The sequence below is a fragment of the Elephas maximus genome, chromosome 17, assembly GCF_024166365.1.
Source record: "Elephas maximus indicus isolate mEleMax1 chromosome 17, mEleMax1 primary haplotype, whole genome shotgun sequence".
NCBI lineage: Eukaryota > Metazoa > Chordata > Mammalia > Proboscidea > Elephantidae > Elephas > Elephas maximus.
This window is the reverse complement of record NC_064835.1, coordinates 12,572,939-12,583,379: the sequence shown is the minus strand read 5'-3', so window position 1 is coordinate 12,583,379 and position 10,441 is coordinate 12,572,939.

The window sequence follows — 10,441 nt, the reverse complement described above, 5'->3', positions numbered from 1 at the left end:
GATTCAGTCATGTGAGGGGCTGAACAGCCAGAGGGAGCAGAAAGACTCTGCTATGGGGGCGGGGGGCGGGTAACAGGAAGTTAGCAGGGTGAGTTTGAGGTAGAGAGCTTGTATAGACTGCAAAGGAACCTGTGAGGAGGGCTTGGTGACAGGAGGAGGCCACAGAGCCTTGCTGAATTCCTAGGGAAAGGACAGTGCCTCCTGGAGAGAGGAGCTCAGGCCTGCATTCTGGGTTCTTTGTTAATTACGTGCAGGGTGTCTGGTCAGCAGCACTTTCCTTCAAGTCAAGATAAGAGATGTTACCAAGAGTGCTCAGGTAGCCCCTCACCTACCTGGTGAGCCCCAGTTGTAAGAGGACCAGCCAGTCTTTTGAGGTGACTAGGCTTTCACACAGACCAGTGGGAAGACTTCCAAGTCAGAAGATGTCTCTGTTTGGGCCTCCTCTTTGCTGATGAAGAAACAGCACCGGGAGCTGCCCCAGGCTCCATGGAAATGCAGTTTAGACCTGCTGGGTCTCAGGTCCTCTCCAGAAAGACCGGCTCTTTGGGGAGCTGCCTTCCTGCTCGAGAGCATTCCAATTCTGTCCTTCCACCTTCTCTGCCTGATTTCCAATTTGTTGGTGTTTTCCATTTCATTTCCCTCTCACTCACCTTTCCTCCCTGAGGGATCATTTGGGACTTTGATTTGCTTTGTCGGAATGAGTATTTCCTTCCTATCACAACCGTCCCTCCCTCTCCCCACCCCCATGACATTGTTTAATTCAGCTGCTTTCTGCACCTGGCTTTGCCTCACACCAACCAGGAGGGAAGGAGAGCAGCCAGCAGCCCCCGCTTACCTCCCTCCACGGGAGCCTGGGCCTCTCCTCTTACACTGGCCTCTGCTGATGTCAGGAAGGAATAGGCTTTAATAACAGACACTGCTGTGCCTGGAACGGGGTTTTGGAGAAGCCTCTTTACTTTTCCTGGTGGTCTGCCCAGTGTCCTGGCAAAAGAATGTGAGAGTATCCCCATAACCCTCTGGCAGGTGGAGACCCCAGCCTCCTGCCCTTCCTCCAGGCAGGGCCCTCCCACAGCCGCTCCACCATGGACAGAGCAGGGTGGTGGTGTGGGAGACCTGGAGCCTCCCCAAAAACTGCAGAAAAGGAAAGTCTGTTATCCATCTTCCATGCTCCCTCTTTGGGGTCTTTCTGTGGGAATGAATTGCTCTTGAAAGTATAAGCAAAATTCTGCCCAATGTAACTTAAATGAAACCACTGTAGTTTTAAAGGAGTTTGCTTTTAGAAGGGAATAATCTGGCTGTGGAGTCCCTGGGTGGTCCAAATGGTTAACAAGCTGGGCTGCTAACCAAGGGGTTGGGGGTTCCAGTCTACCCAAAAGTGCCTCAGGAAGAAAGGCCTGGTGACCTACTTCCGAAAAACCAGCCATTGAAAACCCTATGGAGCACGGTTCTACTCTTAACACGTATGGGATCACCATGAGTCAGAATCGGCCTGACCACAACTGCTTTTTAAATCTGGCTGTGTTATTTCTTAGGAGCCCTGGTGGTGCAGTGGTTGAGTGCTATGGCTGTAATCAAGAGATCAGTAGTTCGAATCCACCAGTCGCTCCTTGGAAACCTGCTGGAGGCAGTCCTACTCTCTCTTATAGGGTGGCTATGAGTCAGAATTGACGTGATGGCAACAGGTTTTTGGTGTTATCTCTTACTTCACTGATCTCCATGGTTGGCCTGGCAGATTAGTTGAGGGGGGGGTGCCTATTTCCTTCATGACTGTATGTGTCTCACTCAGGTCTTTGGTTCAGGCTCCACAAATGGCCATAGTTTTTTGCTGGCATCTCCTTTTCATTATACATGATCCCTAGTGGTGATGGAATTGAGACAGCTTCTCAGAAAAATTACAGCTTTGTGGGATAACTGCTTATTTGATGTGGGGGCCATCATACCCATTCAGCTAGGCCAAGATTCTGATCAAGAGAATGTTCTCAAACCTGCAAACCATTGCCATAGAGGTTTCAAAGTGAATAAGGATCCTGGTCTGTTTAAGTAGCCCATTCATCCATTCATTGAATTATTCATTCGACACTTTCTGACTTTCTACCTGCAGCTAGTTACTGCGCAAAGCACAGGGGAGACTGAGACAAAGAAAACACAGTCCTTCTCAAGTCTTCCCAGCCTGGGGATGCCAAATACATACATATCTGTGTCACAATGTTATGTGATAAATGCCATATATGTACAAAGTACCGTGAGAACAGAATGACTGTGTGGAAACCCAGAGAAGGTGTCACATAAGAGATGCCATTTGAACTGGGCCTTTCAAGAAAACATATGAGTTCACCAGGTGATCAAGAAGGGGAAGGGAAGGCTTGGTGTTAAATAGTTGAGACCAGCAAATGAATTCCAATCATCTTCCATGGAGTTTGCCTCCATGCAAAAAGGGGCCAAACTTGCAGAGGTTATGAACTTATGAAGTATATCATTCATTCTTCTAGTCTGGTAATGAGTGTCCTCAGTGTGCCCAGCTCTGTGCTCCGAGGTGCTGCGTGTGGCATTAGATGCTATTCATAAAGACTGGGGAACCTGAATCATACAGAAAGCCTAGGTAGAGCTGGCCTGGAATCAGGACAAGTCCACCAGCCCTCCAAAGGCTGATGCAGAAATCTTCCAGGAAAAGTGTGGAGCGCTCTGCTTATTGTCTGAGTCCTGAGTTCCTAGGAGCGCCAAGTATGTTCTAGCTCAAGATTTAGAGCCAGAGAGAACATAAACCCATCTGACCACAGGGCCAGGGGAGTTCTGATTTTGGAGCCTACTCTTTAATCGACAGCATTAGGCTTTCTGATTGAAGGATCTTAATTTGATAGCGTCCCAGAGGAGTCGTTGGTTTTGACGTGGACATATTACATGGCTTCCTGACTACCAGGGAGACAGGTCTGGCTTCCCAAAGGAATGAGGATATTGCTCTGTTCATGTTCTCTTTGTATCCGGAGCCAGGAATGAGCTTGGTTTTCATCACAGCTTCAAAGGTTGAGCTGAAGCAGACTCTTTCCCCGGAAAACCACACCAAACCTTGCTGGACCACCCCAGCCAGGTAAAAATGGAGTCTATTGTCAAAGAGAATCCATGATGTTCTTGTCAGAGGAGTCTGAAATATCACTCTTAGTTAAGTTTAAATAATTCAAGCTGCAGTATGGATATTTCCTCATTTGTTTTTCTGGCTTTTTCCACGTTTGAGAACTGGCAAACTCATTATTGAGGAGTTAGAAGGAAGGTGCACTGGGTAGGCTGGTGGTTGGGCATTAGACAGTGCACTGGGGAGCAAAAGAGTCAGTGTGCTCAAACTGCAGCTGGAAGGATTTCCCTGGCTGGTGCAAATGGTTAATGCACTCAGCTGCTAACCAAAAGGTTGGAGGTTCGAGTCCACCCAGAGGCATCTCAGAAGAAAGGCCTGGAGATCTACTTCTGAAAAATCAGCCACTGAAAACCCTGGGGAGCACAGTTCTACTCTGACACACATGGGGTCACCATGAGTTGGAATCAGCTCCACAGCCACTGGTTTTCCAGGAGTAATTGCCTGGTGGAGTTCATTCAGCCCAATACCCTCTCCCCAGGGAGGCCTTCCCGCATCACCATACCCACTGTCCCTAATCCTACTGGCCTGTTTTATCTTCCCCACAGTACTGCTGGCAAAAATCATCTATCATCCATCTTCCCCACTGGAATGTAAGCTTCACAAGGGCAGGAAAGTTGTCTTGTTTATTGCTGTATCCCCTGGCGTAGTCTAAGTGCTCAATTAATATGTGAATGAATGGTTGATAAAAGAAGGGTATGAAAGGTTTTGGCCTGAACTTTTAAGTACAAACTAGATACGTGTTTTTTTTTCTGGACTTACAGTTAAAAGATCAAGTTCTAAGCATTTCTAACATTTTTTAGTTGAGTCTTTAACCTCACTGAGCCTCATTTCCTTATCTGCAACCCTACTTCACAGGGTTATTGTGAGGATTACACAAGATAATAGAAGTGAAACCCCTTTTTTAACTTTCAAACACTATGCAGGCGTAAAGTGTAGTAGGTATCTGATGTTTAGCTATTTAGTATGTCTTCCTTCGGGGATTTCCCAGACCCCATGGTTCTAGTTGGCCTGTCAGTCACAACAGCCAGACCAGGGATAGGTGTGTAGCCCAGGCCTGGCCAGTCACCGCCTCCCTTGGAACAATGATTGGTCCAAGAATTGAGGACAGGGTTCAAATAGGACCAGTTAGAGTTCTTCCCTGAAGCTTACAAGCTTGTGCTAAGAGAAAAAAAGCTATGAATCAGGGAGATTGAAGTCTATCTTTCCTGTCTCAAGAAGAAAAAAAAAAGGTTCTCGCCAGATAAAAGAGATCAATAGAAACGGGATATAGATGGTGAGAGACAGGCTTCTGACCATTCTGAGACCTGCTTCCAGCTCCTGATTGTTGGGTATTTGGAGCTCTTCATTCTTTTGAACGATCTTATCCATTTTCTTCACTGTGTGAGCCAAAGTATTGCTTAGTTTGAATCGGTTTTCAATCATATGCAACCGAAAAGAGTATCTCTGGCCATTCACTTATTCATGTACTCATTTATTAATTAGTCTGGTCACTAATATATTTTACAAAAAGTTTATTGAACATAAAACAACTTGGTATATGATCCATCCATGCCATTTCCAGGTATTTGCCCAACAGAAAAAGAAATAAATTGGTTTTTGATCATTTGAAAGACTTGTTCATGAATGTTCATAGCAGCTTTATATGTCGTAGTCTGAAACTTGAAACAATCCAAATGCCCACCAATATATGAATAACCCATTACTGTTGAGTTAATTCTGATTCATGGCAACCATATAGAACAGAGTAGAATGGCCCCATAGAGTTTCCAAGGCTGTAATCTTTATGGAAGCTGTCACATCTTTCTCCCCTGGAGCAGTGGTGGATTTGAACTGCCAGTCATTCAGTTAGCAGCCAAGCACTTTAACCACTGCACCACCAGGGCTCCTTCAATATATGAATAGGTAAACAAATTGTGGTATATCCATTCAATGGACTACCACTCAGTAATAAAAAGGAATGAATTAATAACACATGCAACAACACGGATGAATCTCAAAATAATTATGCTGAGTGAGGGAAGCCAGATGAAAAAAGAGTACATACGGTATGATTCTGTTTATAAAAATCTCTAGAATATACAAACAATAATGACAGAAAACAGATCAGTGGTTCCTGGTAAGAAGAGACAGGGAGGGAGGGATTAAAATAGGGTAGGAAGAATCTTTTTTGGGATGGTAAATATGTTCACTACTTTGTGGTAGTGGTTTCAAGGGTATGTGAGATATATATATATATATACACACACACACACACACAATGGGTTATATACATATATACACACATATGTGTGTGTGTGTGTGTATAGCCTTCAGTATGAATTACACCTCAACCTACAGAAAGCAAAAATCTTCACAACTGAATCAAAAAGCAACATAATGATAAATGGGGAAAATATTGAAATTGTCAAGGATTTCATTTTATCTGGATTCACAATCAACGCCCATGGAAGCAGCAGTCAAGAAATCAAATGACATATTGTATCGGGCAAATCAGCTGCTAAAGACCTCTTTAAAGTGTTAGAAACAAAGACGTCCCTTTGAGGACTAAAGTGCACTTGACCCAAGCCATGGTATTTTCAGTTGCCTCGTATGTATGGGAAAGCTGGACAATGAATAAGGAAGACCAAAGAGTTGATGCCTTTGAATTATGGTGTTGGTGAAGAATATTGAATATACCAAGGACTGCCAGAAAAACGAGCAAATCTGTCTTGGAAGAAGCCAGAACACTCCTTGAAAGTAAGGATGGCGACACTTCCTCTCATGTACTTTGACATGTTATCAGGAGGGACCAGTCTCTGGAGAAGGATATCATGCTTGGTAAAGTACAGGGTCAGCAAAAGAAAGACCCTCAAAGAGATGGACTGACACAGTGGCTACTACAATGGGCTCAGACCTGGCAATGATTCTGAGGACGGCGCAGGACCGGGCAGTGTTTTGTTCTGTTGTCCGTAGGGTCACTATGAGTTGGAACGATTTCATAGCACCTAACAACAAACACACACACCCACACACGTCGAAACTTGTCAAACTGTATACTTTAAATATGTACAGTTATTATGTCACAATATACTCAGCTGAAACCTGACTGAGACAGACTAGGAAGAAGGACCCAGCAGTCTACTTCTGAAAAGTATTAGCCAGGAAAACCTTATGAATAGCAGCAGAACATTATCTGATATAGTGCTGGAAGATGAGCCCCCCAGGTTGGAAGGCACTCAAAAGATGACTTGGGAAGAGCTGCCTCCTCAAAGTAGAGTTGACCTTAATGACGTGGATGGAGTAAAGCTTTTGGGATGTTCATTCGCTGATGTGGCATGACTCAAAATGAGAAGAAACAGCTGCAAATATCCATTAATAATTGGAACCTGGAATGTACGAAGTATGAATCTAGGAAAATTGGAAATCATCAAAAATGAAATGGAATGCATAAACATCGATATCCTAGGTATTAGTGAGCTGAAATGGACTGGTAGTGTTCATTTTGAATGGGACAATCTTATAGTCTACTATGCTGGGAATGACAACTTGAAGAGGAATGGTGTTGCATTCATCGTCAAAAAGAACGTTTCGAGATCTATCCTGATGTACAACGCTGTCAGTGATAGGATAATATCCATATGCCTACAAGGAAGACGTAGCTGCGAACCAAAGGGTCGGCAGTTTGAATCCACCAGGCGCTCCTTGGAAACTCTATGGGGCAGTTCTACTCTGTCCTATAGGGTCGCTATGAGTCAGAATTGACTCGCCGGCACTGGGTTTTTTTTTTTTTTTTTTTTACAAGGAGGACCAGTTAATATGACTATTATTCAAATTTACGCACCAACCACTAGGGCCAAAGATGCAGAAATAGAAGATTTTTACCAGCTGCTGCAGTCTGAAATTGATCAAACATGCAATCAAGATGCATTGATAATTACTGGTAATTGGAATGTGAAAGTTGGAAACAAAGAAGAAGGATCAGTACTTGGAAAATATGGCCTTGGTGATAGAAACAATGCTGGAGACCAAATGATAGAATTTTGCAAGACCAGTGACTTCTTCATTGCAAATACCTTCTTTCACCAACATAAATGGCGACTATACACATGGATCTTGCCAAATGGAACACACTGAAATCAAATTGACTACATCTGTGGAAAGAGACGGTGGAAAAGCTCAAATATCATCAGTCAGAACAAGGCTAGGGGCCGACTGTGGAACAGACCATCAATTGCTCACATGCAAGTTCAAGCTGAAAATGAAGAAAATCAGAGGAAGTCCGCGAGAGCCAAAATATGACCTTGAGTACATCCCACCTGAATTTAGAGACCATCTGAAGAATAGATTTGACATGTTGAGCACTAGTCACCGAAGACCAGATGAGTTGTGGAATGACATCAAGGACATCATCCATGAAGAAAGCAAGAGGTCACTGAAAAGACAGGAAAGAAAGAAAAGACCAAGATGGATGTCAGAGGAGACTCTGAAACTTGTTTTTGAACGTTGAGCAGCTAAAGCAAAAGGAAGAATTCATGAAGTAGAAGAACTGAACAGAAGATTTCAAAGGGCGTCTCAAGAAGACAAAGTATTGTGACATGTGTAAAGAGCTGGAGATGGAAAACCAAAAGGGAAGAACACACTTGGCATTTCTCAGGCTGAAAGAACTGAAGAAAAAATTCAAGCCTCGAGTTGCAATAGTGAAGGATTCTATGGGGAAAATATTAAACGATGTAGGAAGCATCAAAAGAAGATGGAAGGAATATACAGAGTCATTATACCAAAAAGAATTAGTCGGTGTTCAACCATTTCAAGAGGTAGCATATGATCAGGAACCAATGGTACTGAAGGAAGAAGTCCAAGCTGCTCTGAAGGCATTGGCGAAAAACAAGGCTCCAGGAATTGATGGAATATCAATTGAGATGTTTCAACAAACGGATGCAGCGCTGGAGGTGCTCACTCATCTATGCCAAGAAATATGGAAGGCAGCTTCCTGGCCAACTGATTGGAAGAGATCCATATTTATGCCTATTCCCAAGAAAGATGATCTGGCTGAATGTGGAAATTATAGAACAATATCATTGATATCACATGCAAGCAAAATTTTGCTGAAGATCATTCAAAAATGGCTGCAGCAGTATATTGACAGGGAACTGCCAGAAATTCAGGCCATTTTCAGAAGAGGACATGGAACCAGGGATTTTATTGCTGATGTCAGATGGATCCTGGTTGAAAGCAGAGAATACCAGAAGGATGTTTACCTGTGTTTTATTGACTACGCAAAGGCATTCGACTGTGTGGATCACAGCAAATTATGGATAACATTGCGAAGAATGGGAATTCCAGAACACTTAACTGTGCTCATGAAGAACCTTTACATAGTTCAAGAGGCAGTTGTTCAGACAGAACAAGGGGATACTGATTGGTTTAAAGTCAGGAAAGGTGTGTGTCAGGGTTGTATTCTTTCAGCATACCTATTCAATCTGTGTGCTGAACAAATACTCTGAGAAGCTGGACTATATGAAGAAGAACGGGGCATCAGGATTGGAGGAAGACTCATTAACAGCTTGCGTTAAGTAGATGACACAACCTTGCTTGCTGAACGTGAAGAAGACTTGAAGCACTTACTAATAAAGATCAAAGACCACAGACTTCAGCATGGATTACACCTCAACATAAAGAAAACAAAAATCCTCACGGCTGGACCAATGAGCAACATCATGATAAACGGAGAAAAGGTTGAAGTTGTCAAGGGTTTTGTTTTACTTGGATCCACAGTCAACAGCCATGGAAGCAGCAGTCAAGAAATCAAAAGACGCATTGCATTGGGTAAATCTGCTGCAAAGGGCCTCTTTAAAGTGTTGACGAGCAAAGACGTCACCTTGAAGACTAAGGTGTGCCTGACCCAAGCCATGGTATTTTCAATCACATCTTATGCATGTGAAAGCTGGACAATGAATAAGGAAGACCGAAGAAGAGTTGACGCCTTTGAATTGTGGTGTTGGCGAAGAATATTGAATGTACCATGGACTGCCAAAAGAACGAACAAATCTGTCTTGGAAGAAATACAACCAGAATGCTCTTTAGAAGCAAGGATGACGAGACTGGGTCTTACATACTTTGGACATGTTGTCAGGAGGGATCAGTCCCTGGAGAAGGACATCATGCTTGGCAGAGTACAGGGTCAGCGGAAAAGAGGAAGACCCTCAATGAGGTGGATTGACACAGTGGCTGCAACAATGAGCTCAAGCATAACAACGATTATAAGGATGGTGCAGGACTGGGCAGTGTTTCGTTCTGTCGTGCATAGGGTTGCTATGAGTCAGAACCGCCTCAACAGCACCTAAGAGCAACAACAACTTTATGTCTCAGTAAAGCTGTTAAAAATCACCACACCACGGTGAACCCTATGAACGGGCTGGAAGATTGCCTCTGATGTCTTAACCAGCACCTCAGACTCAGTGTATGCAATATGGAACTCATCTTCTTACCTAGTTCCAATTTGCTCTTACTCCTGAGATATTCTGTGCTGGTTAGTGGTACCATCATCCACTTAGAACCTAGAAACCTGAGAGTTGTCCTAAACTCTTCCACAAATTGAAAATTAAGTTCTGGTGGTTCTCTTTCCTTACCATCTCTTCAATATGACCCCTCCTTCCCAGCCTAGTTTAGGTCATTATTATCCCCCACCTGAACTATTACGATAGCTTACCAAGTGGTCTACCAATTTCTTACCACTGTGTCCCAATTCCCATTCTTTTTTTTTTTTTTTTAACTTCTCATGGAATCTATTCTCTCTAATGTTACCAACGTGAGCTTTCTAGACCTTGTGTGTGATCCCTGAAAGGTCTTAATACCTGTTGTTTCTTCCAACAAAAAAAGAAAAATTAAAACGTTCTTTTCCTCTCTTTTTGCCTGGATAATTCGTATTAATTTTCAGATCTAAACATCACATTCCCCAACCCCAGCCTACGTATGCCTCCCTATTAACACCCTGAACTCCTCCTTGGCAGTATTTTGCACTCTCATAAATACTAAATTGATTGTTAATTTTTTATCTGCCTTCTCACCAGCCTATATTCTGTATAAAAGAAGCCATGTTTATTTTATTACTATTTCCCAGTACCTTTTTCAGTGTTTGAGACAGAACAGAAGCTCCATAAATATTGGTTACCAATTTAAGGAGCTTTCATTCCATTAGGACCTATATGACAGGTACAAAAATAAACATAATATTAAGCATTGTGATCATTAAGGTTGTGTGTCAACTTGGCTGGGCCATGATTCTCAGTGGTTTGGCAGTTACGTAGTTTGGTAGTTGTATGATGTCGTGATCAC